The 19310-nt window shown below is 44.2% G+C and overlaps 1 long non-coding RNA gene across 1 annotated transcript in view; it reads right to left on the bottom strand.

Annotated features, from left to right (window-relative positions):
• LOC140185210 (uncharacterized) overlaps positions 1-14037 on the bottom strand; it is a 41761-nt gene extending 27724 nt beyond the window's left edge. Inside the window, exon 1 of the long non-coding RNA XR_011882525.1 lies at positions 13847-14037. This is a non-coding gene — a long non-coding RNA (uncharacterized lncRNA). The remainder of the gene's footprint in view (positions 1-13846) is intronic.
• Positions 14038-19310: the final 5273 nt, after the last annotated feature.

The raw sequence follows: 19310 nt of genomic DNA, 5'->3' as shown, positions 1-19310 counted from the left end.
TAAACGTCTGTCAGACCTCCCTCTGCCTCTGCCACTCCAGAGAAAATTCCCCTATATTGTCCAGTCTCCCCTTATCCAGGTGGCATCCTGTTAAACCTCTTCTAATCACCATCCGAAACCTCCGTGTTGTTACGATTTTATAATGCAGATCTCCAGATGTGTTTAAACTAGAGATTTATACAACTGCAACCTAACTGCCTGACACTGGAAACACTAGCTGGGAATTATGAACTTGGATTGCAAGATCCCTCTGTAGATCAATACTGTCCAATCTCGCCCAATGAATATAACAGCAAGGGGATAACGCTGATCCTTCAGAAGTATCCAGTCAGGCCGCAGTTGGAGTATTGTCAACCGTTTTGGGCCACGTACCTCAGAAAGGATGTACTGCCGTTGGAGAGAGTCCAAAGGAGGTCCACAAGGATGATTCGGGAATGAAGAGGGTAACATATGAGCGGCGTTTGTCAGCTTTGGGCCTGTACTCACTGGAATCAGTAGAATGGCGGCTGGGGGAGGGGGTGGGGGGGGGGATCTCATTCCAACCTACCGAATGTTAAAAGAACGAGATAAGGTGGATGTGGACATGCTAATTCCGGTTATGGGGATACCAAGAACTAGAGGGAGCAACTACAAATTTGAGGGGCCACCTCTTCAAACAAAGGTGAGGAGGGTATTATTTTGATTATTAAATAGTTTGAATTGGATCTGTGGAATACTCTGCCACAGACTCCGGTGGACGTCATTTCTATGGGTACATTTAAGACCGAAGTTGATCGTTTCCTGATCGGTCAGGGCGTTAAATGATATGGCGAGAAGGTCAGGTGTGTGGGGTTGAGTGCGATTCTGGATACAGCCATGACTGAAAGGCAGCAGACTCGATGGGCTGAATGGCCTAATTCTGCTCCTATGACTTAAGGCTTTTTTGGACGCAAGCCACGTCAATCTTGACGAGTCTCCTCTGCTGAAATCCAGCACACAACGTCCTTTGGATAGAATGCCAAGCAGAACTGAATGCAACTTTTCAAGGACTTTGTGAAGTCAGGCAGCATCTGTTGAGGGGAATAGAGTCGATCTTTGGGACAGAACCCTCCATTCTTGCACTGAAACAGGCACTTCGGCCTATCCTTTCCATGCTGTCCTGGTGTCCATTTAAACTAAACCCTCTGCCTGCCTTTGACACAGAACATAGAAATCTACAGCACATTACAGGCCCTTCAGCCCACAATGCTGTGTCGATCATGTAACCTAAACTAGAAACTGCCTTGGATTTCCCTATCGTTCAGCCCTCCATGATTCTAAGCTCCATGTATCTATCGTAAAATATCCTATTGTATCCGCCTCTACCACCGCCGCAGGCAGTGCGTTTCACACACCCAAACCCTGTGTGAAAAACTGATACTTGACGCCCCCTCGATACCCATTTCCAAACACCTTAAAACTATGCCCCCTCGTGTTAGTAAATGCCTCTGGCTATCCATATGGTCAAAACCTCTCATCATCTGATACACCTCCATCTGGATACGTCTCATCCTCCATCGCTCCAAGGGAAAAGGTCCAAGATCACTCAGGCTATTCTCATGTGGCATGCTCTCCAATCCAAACAACATCCCTGTAAAGCTCCTCTGTACTACCTCGAAAGTATCCACATCCTTCCTGTAATGAAGTGACCAGAACTGAACACAATACTCCAAGTGGGGTCTAACTAAGGATTTACAGAGACTCAACATTCCCTCACAGCTCTTGAACTCAGTCCCACGGTTGATGAAGGCCATCAGACCAGAAGCCTTCTTAACAACACTGGCAACCTGCGCAGCAGCTTTGAGTGTCGTATGAACACGGACCGCAAGAACTCTCTGATCCTCCACACTGCGAAGAGTCTTACCATTAATATTATATTCTGTGTTCAAAATTGACCTGTCGAAATGAACCATTTCACACGTATCTGGGTTGAACTCCATCTTCCGCCCTTCAGTCTAGTTCTGCATCCTATGTATTTCCCGCTGTGATCTCTGACAACCCTCCAGACTCTCCACAACACCCCTAACTTCTGTGTCATCAGTGGGGCCTTCTGGGAGTTGTAGTCATGAGACCGCGCTTCATCACTGGCTCCCTGCAAAAACATTTCTCCCCAGATACTACACACATCGCCGAACCGGATTCACAAAGGTGTTGAAGGAGAACCACGGCCGTCCTTGTGGGCACGGAGGCCGGCGACCACCGACAGCAGAAACTCGCTGCACTCCGACATGGCGATGGGGCGAAAGATGAAGGGCTGAGTATGGGGCAGAGTTCCAGCCGACCTATCGTAGCTCAAACCACGTCTATCCCTTTCTTTCACTGGCTAAGATGTCTGTCGGTCAAATGAGATCTCACATGATGGATAGTTAATATAAACGTCAGGCAGCCTTGCAAACAGTTAAAGCGAAAGGTGATTAAGTGTCCCAAGTCAGAGAACAGAATATAACGGCAGTGGATATATGACGTCATCACAGTTCTCTCACTAAAGGTACTGGATAAAATTAAGTTTGTGATGTTTATAACGATTGTGGTGAATTGTACTGATCAGATATCTTGTCCTACTGAGGAAAATACATTTATTTTGAAAGCTGCAGAAAGGTATCTTGGTGTAACTGGTGTTATGTGGGGAGCTGTAATTGAATGATGGGTGGGGTATCTGTGTCCCAGTCGACCTGTGAAGGTACATAATGGGATTGAAATATTGCAGTGGAATGCGAGAAGCCAGATTTATAATGTTCAAGACTTTAAATAATTTATTTCTGATTTCTCAGATGCTCCCGATGTTATATGTATTCTGGCACCTGGTCATTTGCACATTTTAAGTTGTTTTTTTCGTGCACGAATATATTGTTGTTCGGCGTGACAGGTTAGTTAGTAGAGGGGTGGCTAGTTTTATAAGGCAAGTAGCGGGGTATAGAGTTGCGGAGGTCAATGAAATGGATAACGAATTTTTTGTAGAAATATTTGATTCAACAGGTAGGTGTATAAAAGTGATTATTTTTTACAACCCTTGTGAAAACTTTCTGTTGATTTGTGAGAAAATGTATGTAGTTCTCACTCACCAAGGGTTGTATGTTGTGGGGATTTTAACGCACATAGTTTACTGTGGGGTGGATTGCCGTATGATGGTAATGGTTTAATTGAAGAAGGGTTTTTCTACTTCTCTGTCTGAATGGGTACGAGATTTAATGTTCACAATAGTTTTGGAACTGCTACAGAATGTGGACGAAGATGTGTATTTTTACAATGAAAGGTTATGTCACGTTATTCAGCAAACTGCGTTGGAAATGATTCCCATTACAAACGGAATTAATAGGAGAATGGCTGTACCATGGCGGACTGAGGAGTGTGCAGAGGCAATTAGGGAGAGAAATAAGGCATTTAGGAAAGTGAAATGTATCAATCTCAGAGTGAACTTATTCAGTATAAAAGGACACAGGCCATGTTGAGGAAAGAGGTGAAGATTTCGATAAAGGGTTTCTGGAGGTTATATTGCGATCATATCTGAAGGGATTGGCAGTTGAGACGTCTCCAGGAAAGTAGTGGTTGTAGTAGTGCCTGTTCCAAAACCTGGGAGCTCCCGGTCTGATCCTTCTAGTTATAGGCCACTATCGTTAGGTCTCATTTATGTAGACGTATGTAATTTATGGTAATCGAACGCATGAACGGTATTTTGGAAAACAGAAACATAGAAAATAGGTGCAGGAGTAGGCCATTCGGCCCTTCGAGCCTGCACCGCCATTTATTATGATCATGGCTGATCATCCAACTGAGAACCCCGCCCCAGCCTTCCCTGCATACTCCCTGACGCCCGTAGCCACAAGGGCCATATCTAACTCCCTCTTAAATATAGCCAATGATTCCTGTGGCAGAGAATTCCACAGATTCACCACTCTCTGTGTGAAGAAGTTTTTCCTAATCTCGGTCCTAAAAGGCTTCCCCTCTATCCGCAAACTGTCGCCCCTCGTTCTGGACTTCCCCAACATCGGGAACAATCTTCCTGCATCTAGCCTGTCCAATCCCTTTAGGATCTTATACGTTTCAATCAGATCCCCCCTCAATCTTCTAAATTCCAACGAGTACAAGCCCAGTTCATCCAGTCTTTCTTCATATGAAAGTCCTGCCATCCCAGGAATCAATCTGGTGAACCTTCTCTGTACTCCCTCTATGGCAAGGATGTCTTTCCTCAGATTAGGGGACCAAAACTGCACACAATACTCCAGGTGTGGTCTCACTAAGGCCTTGTACAACTGCAGTAGTACCTCCCTGCTCCTGTACTCGAATCCTCTCGCTATAAATGCCAGCATACCATTCGCCTTTTTCACCGCCTGCTGTACCTGCATGCCCACTTTCAATGACTGGTGTATAATGGCACCCAGGTCTCGTTGCACCTCCCCTTTTCCTAATCGGCCACCGTTCAGATAATAATCTGTTTTCCCATTTTTGCCACCAAAGTGGCAACTTCACATTTATCCACATTAAATTTCATCTGCCATGAATTTGCCCACTCACCCAACCTATCCAAGTCACCCTGCATCCTCTTAGCATCCTCCTCACAGCTAACACTGCCACCCAGCTTCGTGTCATCCGCAAACTTGGAGATGCTGCATTTAATTCCCTCATCCAAGTCATTAATATATATTGTAAACAACTGGGGTCCCAGCACTGAGCCTTGCGGTACCCCACTAGTCACCGCCTGCCATTCTGAAAAGGTCCCGTTTATTCCCACTCTTTGCTTCCTGTCTGCCAACCAATTCTCCACCCACACCAATACCTTACCCCCAATACCGTGTGCTTTAAGTTTGCACACTAATCTCCTGTGTGGGACCTTGTCAAAAGCCTTTTGAAAATCCAAATGTACCACATCCACTGGTTCTCCCCTATCCACTCTACTAGTTACATCCTCAAAAAATTCTGTGAGATTCGTCAGACATGATTTTCCTTTCACAAATCCATGCTGACTTTGTCCGATCATTTCACCACTTTCCAAATGTGCAGATATCACATCTTTGATAAATGACTCCAGCAGTTTCCCCACCACCGACGTTAGGCTAAACGGTCTATAATTCCCCGGTTTCTCTCTCCCTCAGAGGTGGATTTGCGTTTTATCAGAGTGGATATCAGAGGGTAGAATAACATTGGATTCAGTATATATAGATAGATAGATATTGTAATAGCAAAATATTTTGATATTGAAAAGGCAGATGATATTCATGGAAGGACAGACTTTTGATTATATTTTGGAAACGCGTTTGAGGGAACAAATGAATAATTATTTTCTGACTTTTTTTTTAAAATTAGGACATCCTGTTTAGGTACGGGTGGGCAAGTTATATTCGGGTTCTATAAGACAGAGATTGTGACCCCACAAGATAGTAGTTATTATTTCATATTATGAGTAATAATGTTTTCTCTGAGATTGGTTCTGGGGTGTGTAAATTACTATCGGTAGATGATGGAGGTTTATGGATTGCATGTAGAAATTTCAATTTTACCCTATATAGGACGCAATTAACAATTAATAAGGTCGAACAGTCGGCAAATAGACGGGATTTAAGCTTTCAGTGGGGAAAAAAGCACAAGTCATGTGTTTTATAAACAGGATTAATAGACCTGTACTTGACCTGTACAATGGGTGGTGGAAATTTGTTCATGTAATGTTGTCATTTGTTCAGATCCTTTTTCCATTTTGAAGAGTCTTAAGTCAGGTAATTCTCGCAGTAGGACAGATTTACAGTTGAAAACTCACCAAAAATTATTTCCTACACAAAGTACTGTTTTATATGTTCACTTCTTATTTGTCCCTACACATAGAGGTTCAGTTACAAAATCTGTTAAAATTTCTACTGTGGATAAGCACCTTCCACCTCGCAAATCAGAAGCAAAGGGGTTGGTGGTTAAGAATTACAGCAAGACTGTTAGGATAATGGGCCTCAAAGGAGATACCTTTACAGAATACTAGACAACGGGGTGACCGATATTCACAAACATACCCTGAAACCTTCGCACACCCGCAAATCAATGTGCAGCCCAATTTCCATGTGCACCCCCAAACCCGCTGTCTCCCCAACATGCACATTACATTATCTCAGAGCAAGAATCATTTCAAACAGTTCACAAAATAGGTGCCTCCATCTTCAAAGGTTCAAAATGCAAATTGCATTCATTTTTAAAGTGTTTCTGTATGTCTGCATCTCTGTGTGTTTATATGCGTCTTCGTCTGTGTCTGTCCGTCTTTTTGTGTGTCTGTGTGTTTGTGTCAGAGACCAGCTCGCAGACGGCGCTCGGTCGTTGTCGTGACGGCGTAGCTGCTGAGAACACACGGCTATCCTGTCTACTCCACACTCCCCACCCGCGCCTGTTCTGTAGCGCACAAAAGAGGAACGAACCGGCCTCTCCCGGAAACCACAAGCCGTTATTTTCTGAGAGAACATTAGAACTTTCCAAACAGTGAATAATTTTACAAGCTCTATAATTCAGCATGCGTGGTAACCGTCATCACAGTGCGGGCTGGAGGTGGGGGATGTGGGGACGGGTAGGCGCCGGGCAAAACGAGCTACAGAAAAGGGGGAATTAGGGAGAAGGCGAGCGGCAGGCGAAGCGTTCGGCAGAACGGAAGAAAGAGACAACAAGGGAGAGAAGAAGGGCACTGAGTGGGTAGGGTAGGGAGGAATGTGTGGAGGAAAGAGTGGGGGAGTGGGGAAGAGAACGGATAAAGAGAGGAGGACAGAGAGAAAGAGATTGAGGCTATATATATATTTAGTCTCTCTCCTCTCTCCTCCACACTCCCCTCCCCCGCCTATTCTGTAGCACACAAAAAGGGAGCAAACTGGCCTCTCCCGGAAACCACAAGACTTCATGTTCCGAGAGAACATTGTCGCTGTGCAAACAACGAAGAATTACACAACATCAGACAATTCACTGTGTGTGTTAACCGTCATCACAGTGCGGGGTGAGGGTGGGGACGGGAGGGTGGCGGGGAAAGCGAGCTGCAGCAGAGGAGGAATTGGAACGCAGGCGAGAGGCAGGCAAAGCGTTGGGTAGAAAGGGAGAAGGAGACAAAATGGAAAGAAGAAGGGGAGTGAGTGGGTAGGGGAGGGTAGAATGTGTGGAGGAAGGAGTGTGGCAGTGGGGATGGGAACGGATGAAGGGTGTAGAGACAGAAGGAGAGTGTGGAAGAGAATAAAATAGGTGAGGAGAGAGGAGGAAGAGAAAGGAAGACGGAGTGGGAGAGAGGGAGACGATGAGGGAACGGGGAATAGGAGGTGGCGAGAGTGGGAAGGGGTGAAAATGGTGCCGGGGAGCGGGCAGAGTTTGAGTCAAGGAGGAGGAGCGAGCAATTTATGGGAAGCGGGGTGAATGGCAATGGGAAGATGGAGAGAGCGTGTGTGTGTGTGTGTGTGTGTGTGTGTGTGTGTGTGTCTGTGTGTGTGTGTGTCTGTGTGAGTGTGTGTGTGTGTGTGTGTGTGTGTGTGTGTGTGTGTGTGTGTGTGTCTGTGTGTGTGTGTGTCTGTGAGAGAGAGAGAGAGAGAGAGAGAGTCTGTCTGTCTACCTCCCCGTGTGCATGTGGGTGTCTGTATCTGTATGCTTTTCAACAACTTTAGAATCCCTGCCCCTTATTGCCTCACATTGACCATGGATGTCCAGTACCTATTCACTTCTATCCCCAGCAGGAAAGCCTTAAAGCACATCACTTTCTTCCCGACAACAGACCCAACCAATTCCCATTCACCTACACTTTATCAGGAGTGAGAGGGCACTGTAACAAAGAAACAAACCCCTTTACCCATTGAGTCGGTACCGAATTGTTATTTTGCCGAGTCCCATAACCACAGCTGGACCGTGGTCCTCAATACCCTCCCGTCCATGTACTGATCCAAACTTCTCTGCAATGAAATCCATAACTTCCACTGACATCTCTTCCCACACCCTCACCACCCTCTGAGTGAAGGAACTCCCACTCAGGTTCTCTTAAATATTTCACCTTTCACCCTTAAACTGCGATCTCTAGTTTCCATCTCACCCAACCTCAGAGGAACAATCCTGCCTGCATTTACCCTGTCAACAACACTGATAATTTTGTCTACATCTGCGAAATCTCCCTTCATTTGCCAACATTAAAGGAAATGAAGTCCTTATCTTTTTCTAAGGCTCGACTCCTCAAGTCCGATTGTCAATTTTCTCTGCACTCTTTCAACTTTGTTGATAATTTTCCTTCAGGCAGGTAACAAAAACTACACACAATACTCCAGATTAGGCCTCACCAACGTCTTATACAACTTCAACATAACATCACATCTCCTGTACTCAATACTTTGATTTATAAGGTCCAATGTGCCAAAAGCTCTCATTTCGACTCTATCTACCTGTGACGCCACTTCAGGTAATTATGAATCTGTGTTCGCAGATCCCGCCGGTCTACCGACTGCTCACCGTGTCTTCATGCACCCCCAAATCAGTGCGCACCCCAAATCCATTTCTTTGACTATGAAATAACGTTTCCTAAGTTTCCAGCAGTTAATCTGACCTGCTGCGAGTAAAACCTGTTTTAAGATCTTGAAAACCGAAAAGGAATCTGAATAAATTACAAATTTACACGGATAATTTTTCTCCACCCACTGCAAGCACGAAATGATTGCAACAGATTCTGTTGTAAATCCTGATAAATGGTTGGTAGGTCGTTTCTCTATTGTTACCTATAATTCACGCAGATCACAACAACACCAACATTCCCAGTTAAATTATATATTGATCCTTCTGTAAAAATTGTTAAACTATCTCAATAATTTCCTCAATATACACTGAACCAACAAATTCCCAGGCATAACAGAATTGTTAGACTTCATTAAATCCTGTATCCTATAATCAAATAAAGGCATTGAAAGAAACAAGGTGGGGTTACCAAGAACGCGACTGTGGGACATTTTGCATAACCCAACGAACCCATATTTCAAGAGTGATAAGAACCCAGGCACCCTAAACCAAAAACAGTCTTCTTGTGAAGTTTCCAACAGTTCTTCAGCACATCTTTAACAGGATGATCATTTCTTCCCCCCTTAAATTAATCCAGTATGTTCACACTGAATTCAACCTCCACAATTTCAACCAGTAAGGCGGAAACAGGGGACGACCTGACTGCACCACAACACGATCTGAAAGCCTGTGCTTGTATCACGTCTAGACACAATAAACTTGAAGATGAAGCTGATCTATAAACCACAGCCATGATCAAGAACAGATCCAGTTATACAAACAAAATTGTTCAACAAATATTTTCATGTAACACCCCAGAATACCCATAGAGATGACTAAGAATATTTAATGTTTCTTTATATTTATCAATTATTTTCTGATCTGGAACTTCCATGTCAGCTTATTATCCATCCATATGCCTGGAAATCTTACCACAGACACCTTTTAAGGAGTTTGACGCGATCATTTCAAATCAACTGCATGTCCATTAATCCTGTTTGTAAAACACATAACTTGTCCTGTAGCTACTGAAAGTTTAAACCTTCTCCATTTGCTGAATGCTTGACCATATTATTCCGAATACATCCTATATACAGTAAAATTGAAAAAGTTGATCACCCCCTCCATCCTCATTTCGATAATTTCAAAAAAAGTCTTTCCTTCGATAAATACCATCTGCCTTTTGAATTTTGAAATACTGCCGTTACACCTATATTTAACAGTGCTTTCCTATTATTATCTTCCAAACATAAAAATGAATTCAATGTCATACTTGCCCACCCATACCTTTACAAGACGTCCAGATAAAAACCATCAGAAAAAAAAAATGTACAATGGAGAAGCTTGATTTCTAATAGTCAAGACTTTAAGACTATTTCTTTGAAACTGCTATCTCTAGGAAATAGGATATTACACTGAAGTTGTATAAGACGTTGGTGAGGCCCAATTTCAGGTACTACGTGCAGTTTTTGTTACCTGCCCGCAGGAAAATTATCAACACAATTGAAAGAGTGCAGAGAAAATTGACAATCGGTTTGCTGGGACTCCCCACCCCGCACTGTGATAGCGGTTGACACGCAATGTGAGTTGTCTGATGTTGTATAATTCTTCTTGTTTGGACAGCGGCAATGTTCTCTCAGAATATGAAGGCTTGTGGTTTTTGGGAGAGGCCAGTTTGTTCACTTTTTATGTGCTACAGAATAGGCAGGGGTGAGGAGTGTGGAGGAGAGAGGAGAGAAGGAGAGAAGGAGAGAGAGAGAGACAGAGAGAGAGAGAGAGACAGACAGACAGACAGACAGAGAGAGAGAGATAGACAGAGAGAGAGAGAGAAAGGGAGCGAGAGAGAGAGAGAGAGAGCACGCGCCTCAATCTCTTTCTCTATGTCCTCCTCTCCTTATCCGTTCTCTTCCCCGCTGCCCCACTCTTTCCTCCGCACATTCCTCCCTACCCTACCCATTCACTGCTCTTCTTCTCTCCCTTATTGTCTCTTTCGCCCGTTCTGCCGATCGCTTCCCCTGCCTTTCCTGTAGCTCGCTTTGCCCGGCACCCACCCGTCCCCACATCCCCCACCCCGCACTGTGATGACGGTTGACACGCACAGTAAATTTTGGATGTTGTGTAATTCTTCACTGTTTGGAAAGATCCAATGTTCTGTCAGAAGGTAACGGCTTATGGTTTCCGGGAGAGGCCTGTTTGTTCCCTTTTTGTGTGCTACAGAATAGGCGGGGGAGTGGAGTGTTGGGTAGACAGGATGGCCGTGTGTTCTCAGTAGCTACGCCGTCACGAGGGTGCACAGGGATTTGGGAGTATTTAGGGCTGCGCCCAAATTTGGGTGTCTCGGTGATTTTGGGGATGTACACGGATTTGGGGAGTTATTGGATTTCGCGGTGTAATGAATCTCAAGCCTGTTTCATTTATAGATACTTTAAGAACAAATGCACTTCAAAATTTGAGCTTTGTTCTTGCTATTTGATTTGTGGTGGAGGCTGCGATTTTGTAAAGTGATTGAAATGATTCTTGCTCTGTGATAATTTAATGTGAATGTGGGGATGTCGGCGGGTTTGGGGTGCGAACAGATGTGGGTATGTGGGTGGATTTCGGGGTGTCGGTAGGTTTGGGGTGCTCATGGATTTGGGGATGCACACTGATTTGGGGGTGAACACTGAGTTGTGGTTTGCGGATGTGCACAGATTGGGGAGTGCACACAGATTTGCAGATATGGGAATCCCGGTGGATTTTGAGGTGTTTTGAATCTCGAGGTTGTTTCATTGATACACAGTTTAATAATAAATGCAACCTGAACTTTGACTTCTGTTCTTGCTATTGTTTTTTTAAGTTGGAGGCAGATATTTTGAGAATTGGTTGAAATGAATCCTGCTCTGAGGTAATCCAATCTGCGTGTGGGGGAGTCAGCGGGTTTGGGATGCACACGGATCTGTGTATGTTGGTAGATTTGTGCCTGTTGTCAGGTTTGGGGTGAGCACGGATTTCGGGGTGCACATAGATTTGAGGATTGCGCTGATTTAGGAATGTTTTGACTAATATGGGGGTGTCACTGGATTTTGGGGCACCCACTGACACGGGGGTGAGGATGGGTTTGGGGAGGTGCACAGATTTAAGTGGATGTCAATGATTATATGGGGAATAGGCATGTGGACGTGTGTTTGCAATTTAAACTTTGCTCTTGCTGTTTTTAAGGAGGAGGTAGCTGTTTTGTGAAGTGTCTGAAATGATTCCTGCTCTGCGATAGTCTCATATATCCACTGATTGGAGTAGGCACCAGTTTAGCGGTGTGCGCATATTTCGGGATTTGTCGGTGAATCTGGGGGTGCTTACGGATTTGGGGTGCACGCGGCTTTACGGATGTGTACAGATTTAGGGGTATGCAAATGAATCTGTGAGTGCACAGGGATTTTGGGATGTCGGTTGCTTTGGGGGTGCACAGCGATTTGAGGGTTAAATGTGGGTCTGTGGGTGAGCACAGATTTGTGGGTGCACACCGATTTGCAGATATATGAAGAATGGGTGTGTTGGCGGATTCAGGGGTGAACACTGAGTTCGGGGACCTGGTGCATTTGGAGGTGTTTCAAATCCAAGGTTTTTCCCATGTACACAGACTTTAATAATAAATGTAATATGAACGTTGACCACAGTTTTTTTGTTGTTGTTATTTTTTTCCAAAGGAGACAGCCATTGTGTGAAATGATTCTTGCTCTGGGATAACCTAACATGCATGTGGGGTGTGTGCAGATTTGGAGCTGTGACGAGTCTCAAGGCAGATTTACAGTGGAAGCATATTCAATTGATCAGACACCTTTGTTGGGACAAACTAACTCCCACAAATAGTCTAAGTATTAATTCATTAACTTAATCACAATCTGTCACCGTGGGGATTGTGCTTGTCAGAAATTATCAGGGGATCAGCGCGCTGAAATGTCAGGTCAGCTCGGGGCTTTAGTTCATTAATAAAGCCCCGTGCTGAGCACAAGCCAGAGGCGGCCGCAATGTCCCAGTCCGGGCTCCGGCTCCTCACAATCACCGCCTGATCTCCAAAGTGTTATCCCCGGGCGGATTGTCCCACCGACCGGCAGCTCCGGGACGTTAGGATACTGTGTGTGGGGGAGGGGAAAAGCACCGTCCGGGAGACTCGTCACCGCATTGGACCCGTCAGATGTCTGTCAAAAAACTACTCCGGAATGACCCCAGCACATTGGTCTGTGGATATGTCCATCTACTCCCATTCCCGCCCACCGAACTCCCAGCCCGACGTTGCCACAAAGTGGCGGGGATCTCGTCGGATGCTCTGGGCTAATCCAATGTCAATCACACCAGTCTCTGCTTTCCCCTTGAATGATTGGCTGACATGAAGTACTAGGGCGGGGTTTGCATAGGACAGTCAACACAAGTTAAAGCAACATTCCGACCATTAACTGGACTGGAGTGTGGTGTTGAGAATTGGGAAATAAAACCCTCACTGCTTCCTTTTTCAAATGAAACCTAAATTACCCCCAACAAGTCCTATAGATTGTAAGTAACTAAACACAATACCCTGAATTAAATTAAAGTTACTGCAATAACTTAAGAAAACTTTCAAATGAAGACTACCCGACCCAGAGTGATGTTTTCCAACCCGAACGAAGGAACAATGAAGCACAGTGTGCCAAATTCTAAGTCATGTCAATGTAATTCCTTGTCTTCTTGTTTTATCCCCTTCCCCCATAAACCTAACAGTTTTATCTATCTATCTATCTGTACACTACTAAACACAAACCAATCTTCCGTCCTCACAAACCAATCCTCCGTCCTTGGACTGACTTTACACCGTGCGCCGTCGGAGCAGTGCTGCCAGGATAATCAAGGACACGACCCACCCAACCAACACACTTTCCATTACTCTTCCCTCCGGTAGAAGTCTCAGGAGCTTGAAGACTCGTCCGGCCAGATTTGGGAACAGCTTCCTTCCAACTGTGATCAGACTGCTGAACGGATCCTGACCCGGATCTGCGCCGTACCCTCCAAATATCCGGACTTGACTCTCGTTTTTTTTGTTTGCACTACCGTACTTTCTCTTTTCTATTTTCTACTTATGATTTATAATTTAAATTTTTAATATTTACCATCGATTTCTACTGCAGGGAGCGCGAAGCACGGAATCAACTATCGCTGTGATGATTGTACGCTCTAGTTTCAATTGTTTGGCGACAATAAAGTAAAACTCTCATGCTCTGTTTGTGACCTCCAATTAGTGCAAACAGTGCATTACAGCGGCACTATTTTTGGCTAAATCGACTTAAAATGCGCTAACTTACAGAATGGAGGCAAAGTTCAGTTTACATATTCGTATACAATTGCTCACTTGCAAAAATCAACAGGCCTGCTTTCACCCGAGAGCCGATGTCAGCCATGATGGAAACCGCGAAGCCACACCACGACGCATGCGTACGGCCAGCCTCAGCAGCGACTCACGATGCTCACAGCAGCGACACCAACCGGAGCAACAGAGCAGGGCAGCTGCATTTCGTGCAGTCACTTCCTGATAATGCCTATCAGCATATGCAGGATCTGGACCGATCAAACTACCGCCCATCAATAAGAGATAATTTAATCTTATTGTAATGACGTACTTCGAGACACCCATCAAACCCTTGCTGCAGTCAAGGGACAGCGGTGCCTACATCACGTCCATTTAGGAGAGCGCCAACCACATCATCAGGAATAATCAGCATCCTGGAGGCTGCGGTGTTACTATCCCAGCATTAGGGTAAAGAAAATATAGTCAGCCTAATTATGCCGTGTGGAAAGAGAAGGGGGATATTATGACACCAAACGTCGTCGGGAAGCGGCAAGGAGAGGGAGTGAACAAGAATCGGATGAGCCCAGGGCCGCACGACTCCAGGATCAAAGAATCAGGACAAAAAGGATGAGAGAAGAAGAGACAGAGGAGGAGAGGCATGCACGTCTCAAAAATGATAACAACTGGCATAGAAGGAGGAAAGATGAAGCGACAAAGGAGCTGAGAAATGCACGTCTCCAGGATCAGAGACAAAGAACAAACAGCAGAAGAGATGAAGAGACGGCGGATGAAAGGGCTGCACGTCTCCAGAATGACAACCACAGGCACAGGGGTGGCAGATCAACCAGAAATGATGCCATCCAAAGTGTCCTTCGTTAAACGAGGAGGAGCTATATTTGCCTTGCAACGCGTCGTTCTTCTTTAATAAACTGAGGGTTTCTTTTTTTTTCAACTTCCGAAGCAAAGCGATACCAATATCATTCAGGAAAATTTAATGTTCATTCTGGTCACATCAGACTGCACTACCCTTCTCTCAAAGAGTGCCCCAGTTGGTCACCCCGTTGGCTAGTATTCTGTAAAGGTGTCTCCTTTGAGGTCCATTATCCCAACAGTCTTGCTGTAATTCTTAACCACCAACCCCTTTGCTTCTGATTTTCGAGGTGGAAGGTGCTTATCCACAGTTGAAAATTTAACAGCTTTTGTAACTGAACCTCTATGTGTAGGGACCAATAAGAAGTGAACATATATAATAGTACTTTGTGTAGGAAAGAATTTTTGGTGAGTTTTCAACAGTAAATCTGTCCTACTGCGAAAATTACCTGATTTAAGACTCTTCAAAACGGAAAAGGCGTCTGAACAAATGACAACCTTACATGAACAAATTTCCACCACCCACTGTACAGGTCAAGTACAGGTCTATTAATCCTGTTTATAAAACACATGACTTGTGCTTTTTTGCCACTGAAAGCATAAATCCCATCTATTTGTCGACTGTTCGACCTTATTAATTGTTAATTGCATCCTATATTCAGTAAAATTGAAATTTCTACTTCCAATCCATAAACCTCCATCATCTACAGATAGTAATTTACGCACACCAGAACCAATCTCAGAGAAAACATTATTAATCATAATATGAAATAATAAATATTGTCTTGTGGGGTCCCAGTCTCTATCTAATAGAACCCGAATATAACTTGCCCACCCGTACCTGCACAGGATGTCCTAATAAAACACTCAGAAGAAAATTATTCAATCGTTCCCTCAAGCGCATTTCCAAAATTTAGTCAAAAGTCCGTCCTTCTATGAATATCATCTGACTTTTCAATATCAAAATATTTTGCTATTACAATATCTATATGTATAACTCTGCTTTCCTAATATGATATTCCAAATGTAAAACTGAATCCAATGTTATTCTACCCTTCTGATATCCACTCTGATAAAACGCAAAACCACCTCTCTTTTCCAAAATATAGCTCAAGCGTTCGATTACTATAAATTCCATACGTCTACATAAATGAGACCTAACGATAGTGGCCTCTAACTAGAAGGATCAGACCGGGAGCTCCCAGGTTTTAGAACAGGCACTACTACAAACACTACTTTCCTGGAGACGTTTCAACTGCCAGTCTCTTCAGATATGATCACAATATAACCTCCAGAAAACCTTTATCGAAATCTTCACCTCTTTCCGCAACACGGCCTGTGTCCTTTTATACTGAATAAGCTCACTCTGAGATTGATACATCTCCACTATCCTAAACGCCTTGTTTCTCTCCCTAATTGCCTCTTCACACTCCTCAGCCCACCATGATGCAGTCTTTCTCCTATTAATTCCATTTGTGAGAGGAATCACTTCCAACGCAGTTTGCTGAATAACGTGGCATAACCTTTCATTGTGAAAATACGCATCTTCCTCAACATTCTGTTGCAGTTCCAGAACTACTGTGAACATTATATCTCGTACCCATTGAGACAGACAAGTAGAAAACCTCTTCTTCAATTAAACCATTACCATCATTCCGCAAATCCTCACCCAGTGAACTAACTGCGTTAAAATCTCCACACCATACAACCCTTGGTGAGCGAGATCTACATACATTTTCTCACAAATCAATAGAAAGTTTTCCACAAGTGCTGTAAAAATTAACTACTTTTGTTCACCTACCTGTTGAATCAAATATTTCTACAACAAATCCCACATCCAGTTCATCGACATCAGCAACTCTATACCCTGCTACTTGCTTGTAAAACTGGCCACCCCTCCACCAACTAAACTGTCACGCCGAACAACAATAGAATCGTGCACATAAAAACTTAAAATGTGCAAATTACCAGTTTCCTGAATACATATATCATCGGGAGCATCTGAGAAATCAGAAATAAACTTCTTAAAGTCTTGAAAATTATAAATCTGGCTTCTCGCATTCTACTGCAATATTTTAATCCCATTATGTACCTTCACAAGTAGACTGGGATACAGATACACCACCTATCAGAGCTTGAATTACAGCTTCTCACATAACACCAGTTGCACCAAGAAACCTTTCTGCAGGTTTCACAATAAATTTATTTTCCTCAGTAGGACAAGATATCTGAACAGTACAATTCACCACAATCGTTATAAACATCACAAATTTAATTTTATCCTGTATCTTTAGTGAGAGAACTGTGACGACGTCATACGTTCACTGACGTTACAGTCTGTTCTCTGACTTGGAACACTTAATCACCTTTCGCTTTAACTGTTTGCAAGGCTGCCTGACGTTTATATTAACTATTCATCGTGTGAGATCTCATTTGACCGACAGACATCTTAGCCAGTGAAAGAAAAGCATAGACGTGGTTTGAGCTACGATAGGTCGGCTGGAACACTGCCCCAGACTTAGCCCCTCATCTTCCGCCCCATCGCCATGTCGGAGTGCAGCGAGTTTCTGCTGTCGGTGGTCGCGGCCTCCGTGCCCACAAAGACGGCCGTGGTTCTCCTTCAACGCCTCTGTGAATCCGGTTCAGCGATGTATGTGGTATCTGGGGAGAAATGTTTTTGCAGGGAGCCAGTGATGATGCGCGGTCTCATGACTACAACTCCCAGAAGGCACCGCTGATGACACAAATGTTGGGGTTGTTGTGGAGAGTCTGGAGGGTTGTCAGAGATCACAGCGGGAAATACATAGGATGCAGAACTGGGTTGAGAAGTGGCAGATGGAGTTCAACCCAGATACGTGTGAAGTGGTTCATTTCGACAGGTCAATTTTGAACACAGAATATAACATTAATGGTGAGACTCTTGGGCAGTGAGGAGGACCAGAGAGATCTTGAGGTCCGTGTCCATACGACACTCAAAGCTGCTGCGCAGGTTGGCAGTGTTGTTAAGAAGGCGTCTGGTCTGATGGCCTTCATCAACCGTGGGATTGAGTTCAAGAGCTGTGAGGTAATTTTAAGTCTCTGTAAATCCTTAGTTAGACCCCACTTGGAGTACTGTGTTCAGTTCAGGTCACTTCATTACAGGAAGGATGTGAATATTTTCGAGGTAGTACAGAGGAGCTTTACAGGGATGTTGCTTGGATTGGATAGCATGCCACATGAGAATAGCCTGAGTGATCTTGGACCTTTTCCCTTGGAGCGATGGAGGATGAGATGTATCCAGATAGAGGTGTATCAGATGATGAGAGGTTTTGACCATATGGATAGCCAGAGGCATTTACTAACACGAGGGGACATAGTTTTAAGGTGTTTGGAAATGGGTATCGAGGGGGCGTCAAGTATCAGTTTTTCACACAGGGTGTGGGTGTGTAGAACGCACTGCCTGCGGCGGTGGTAGAGGCGGATACAATAGGATATTTTACGACAGGTACATGGAGCTTAGCATCATAGAGGGCTATACGATAGGGAAATCCGAGGCGGTTTCTAGTGTAGGTTACATGATCGACACAGCATTGTGGGCTGAAGGGCCTGTAAAGTGCTGTAGATTTCTATGTTCTATGTCAAAGGCAGGCAGAGGGATTAGTTTAAATGGGCACCAGGACAGCATGGAAAGGATAGGCCGAAGTGCCTGTGTCAGTGCAAGAAGGGAGGGGTTCTGTCCCAAAGATCGACTCTATTCCCCTCAATAGATGCTGCCTGACTTCACAAAGTCCTTGAAAAGTTGCATTCGGTTCTGCTTGGCATTCTATCCAAAGGATGTTTTGTGCTGGATTTCAGCAGAGGAGACTCGTCAAGATTGACGTGGCTTGTGTCCAAAAACCCCATGAGTCATAGGAGCAGAATTAGGCCATTCAGCACATCGAGTTAGCTGCCTTTCAGTCATGGCTGTATCCAGAATCGCACTCAACCCCACACACCTGACCTTCTCGCCATATCACTTAACGCCCTGACCGACCAGGAAACGATCAACTTCCGTGTTAAATATACCCATAGAAATGACGTCCACCGCAGTCTGTGGCAGAGTATTCCACAGATCCAACACACACTGGTTAATAATAAAAATAATACCCTCCTTGCCTCTGTTTGAAAAGGTGGCCCCTCACATTTGTAGCTGCTCGCTCTAGTTCTTGGTATCCCCACCACTGGAACTAGCATGTCCACATCCACCTTATCTCGTTCTACAAGTACAGGTGTATTAATGCAGTTTATAAAACACGACTTGTGTTTTTGCCACTGAAAGCTTAAATCCCATCTATTTGCCGACTGTTCGACCTGATTAATTACTAACTGTATTTCAGTATACAGTCAAATTGAAATTTCTACCTGTGGGATTCCAAACTGTATCTCATAAAAACCCGAATATAACTTGCCCATCAGTACCTGCGCAGGACATCAAATTCTTCCCTCAAACTATTTTTCCATAATTTTATCAAAAGATATTCCATAAATACCATCAGCCTTTTCAATATTAAACACATTACAAAATCTATATTTAGCTGTGCTTTCTAAATAGCACCTTCCAATGATAAATGTGAATCCAATGTCATTCTACTCTTCCGAAATCCCCTCTGATAAAACGAAAAATCACCAAAATATAATT

This window comes from Mobula birostris, chromosome 20 (genome assembly GCF_030028105.1).
Source record: "Mobula birostris isolate sMobBir1 chromosome 20, sMobBir1.hap1, whole genome shotgun sequence".
Taxonomy (NCBI): Eukaryota; Metazoa; Chordata; class Chondrichthyes; order Myliobatiformes; family Myliobatidae; genus Mobula; species Mobula birostris.
This window is presented reverse-complemented; position numbering and strand designations above follow the sequence as displayed.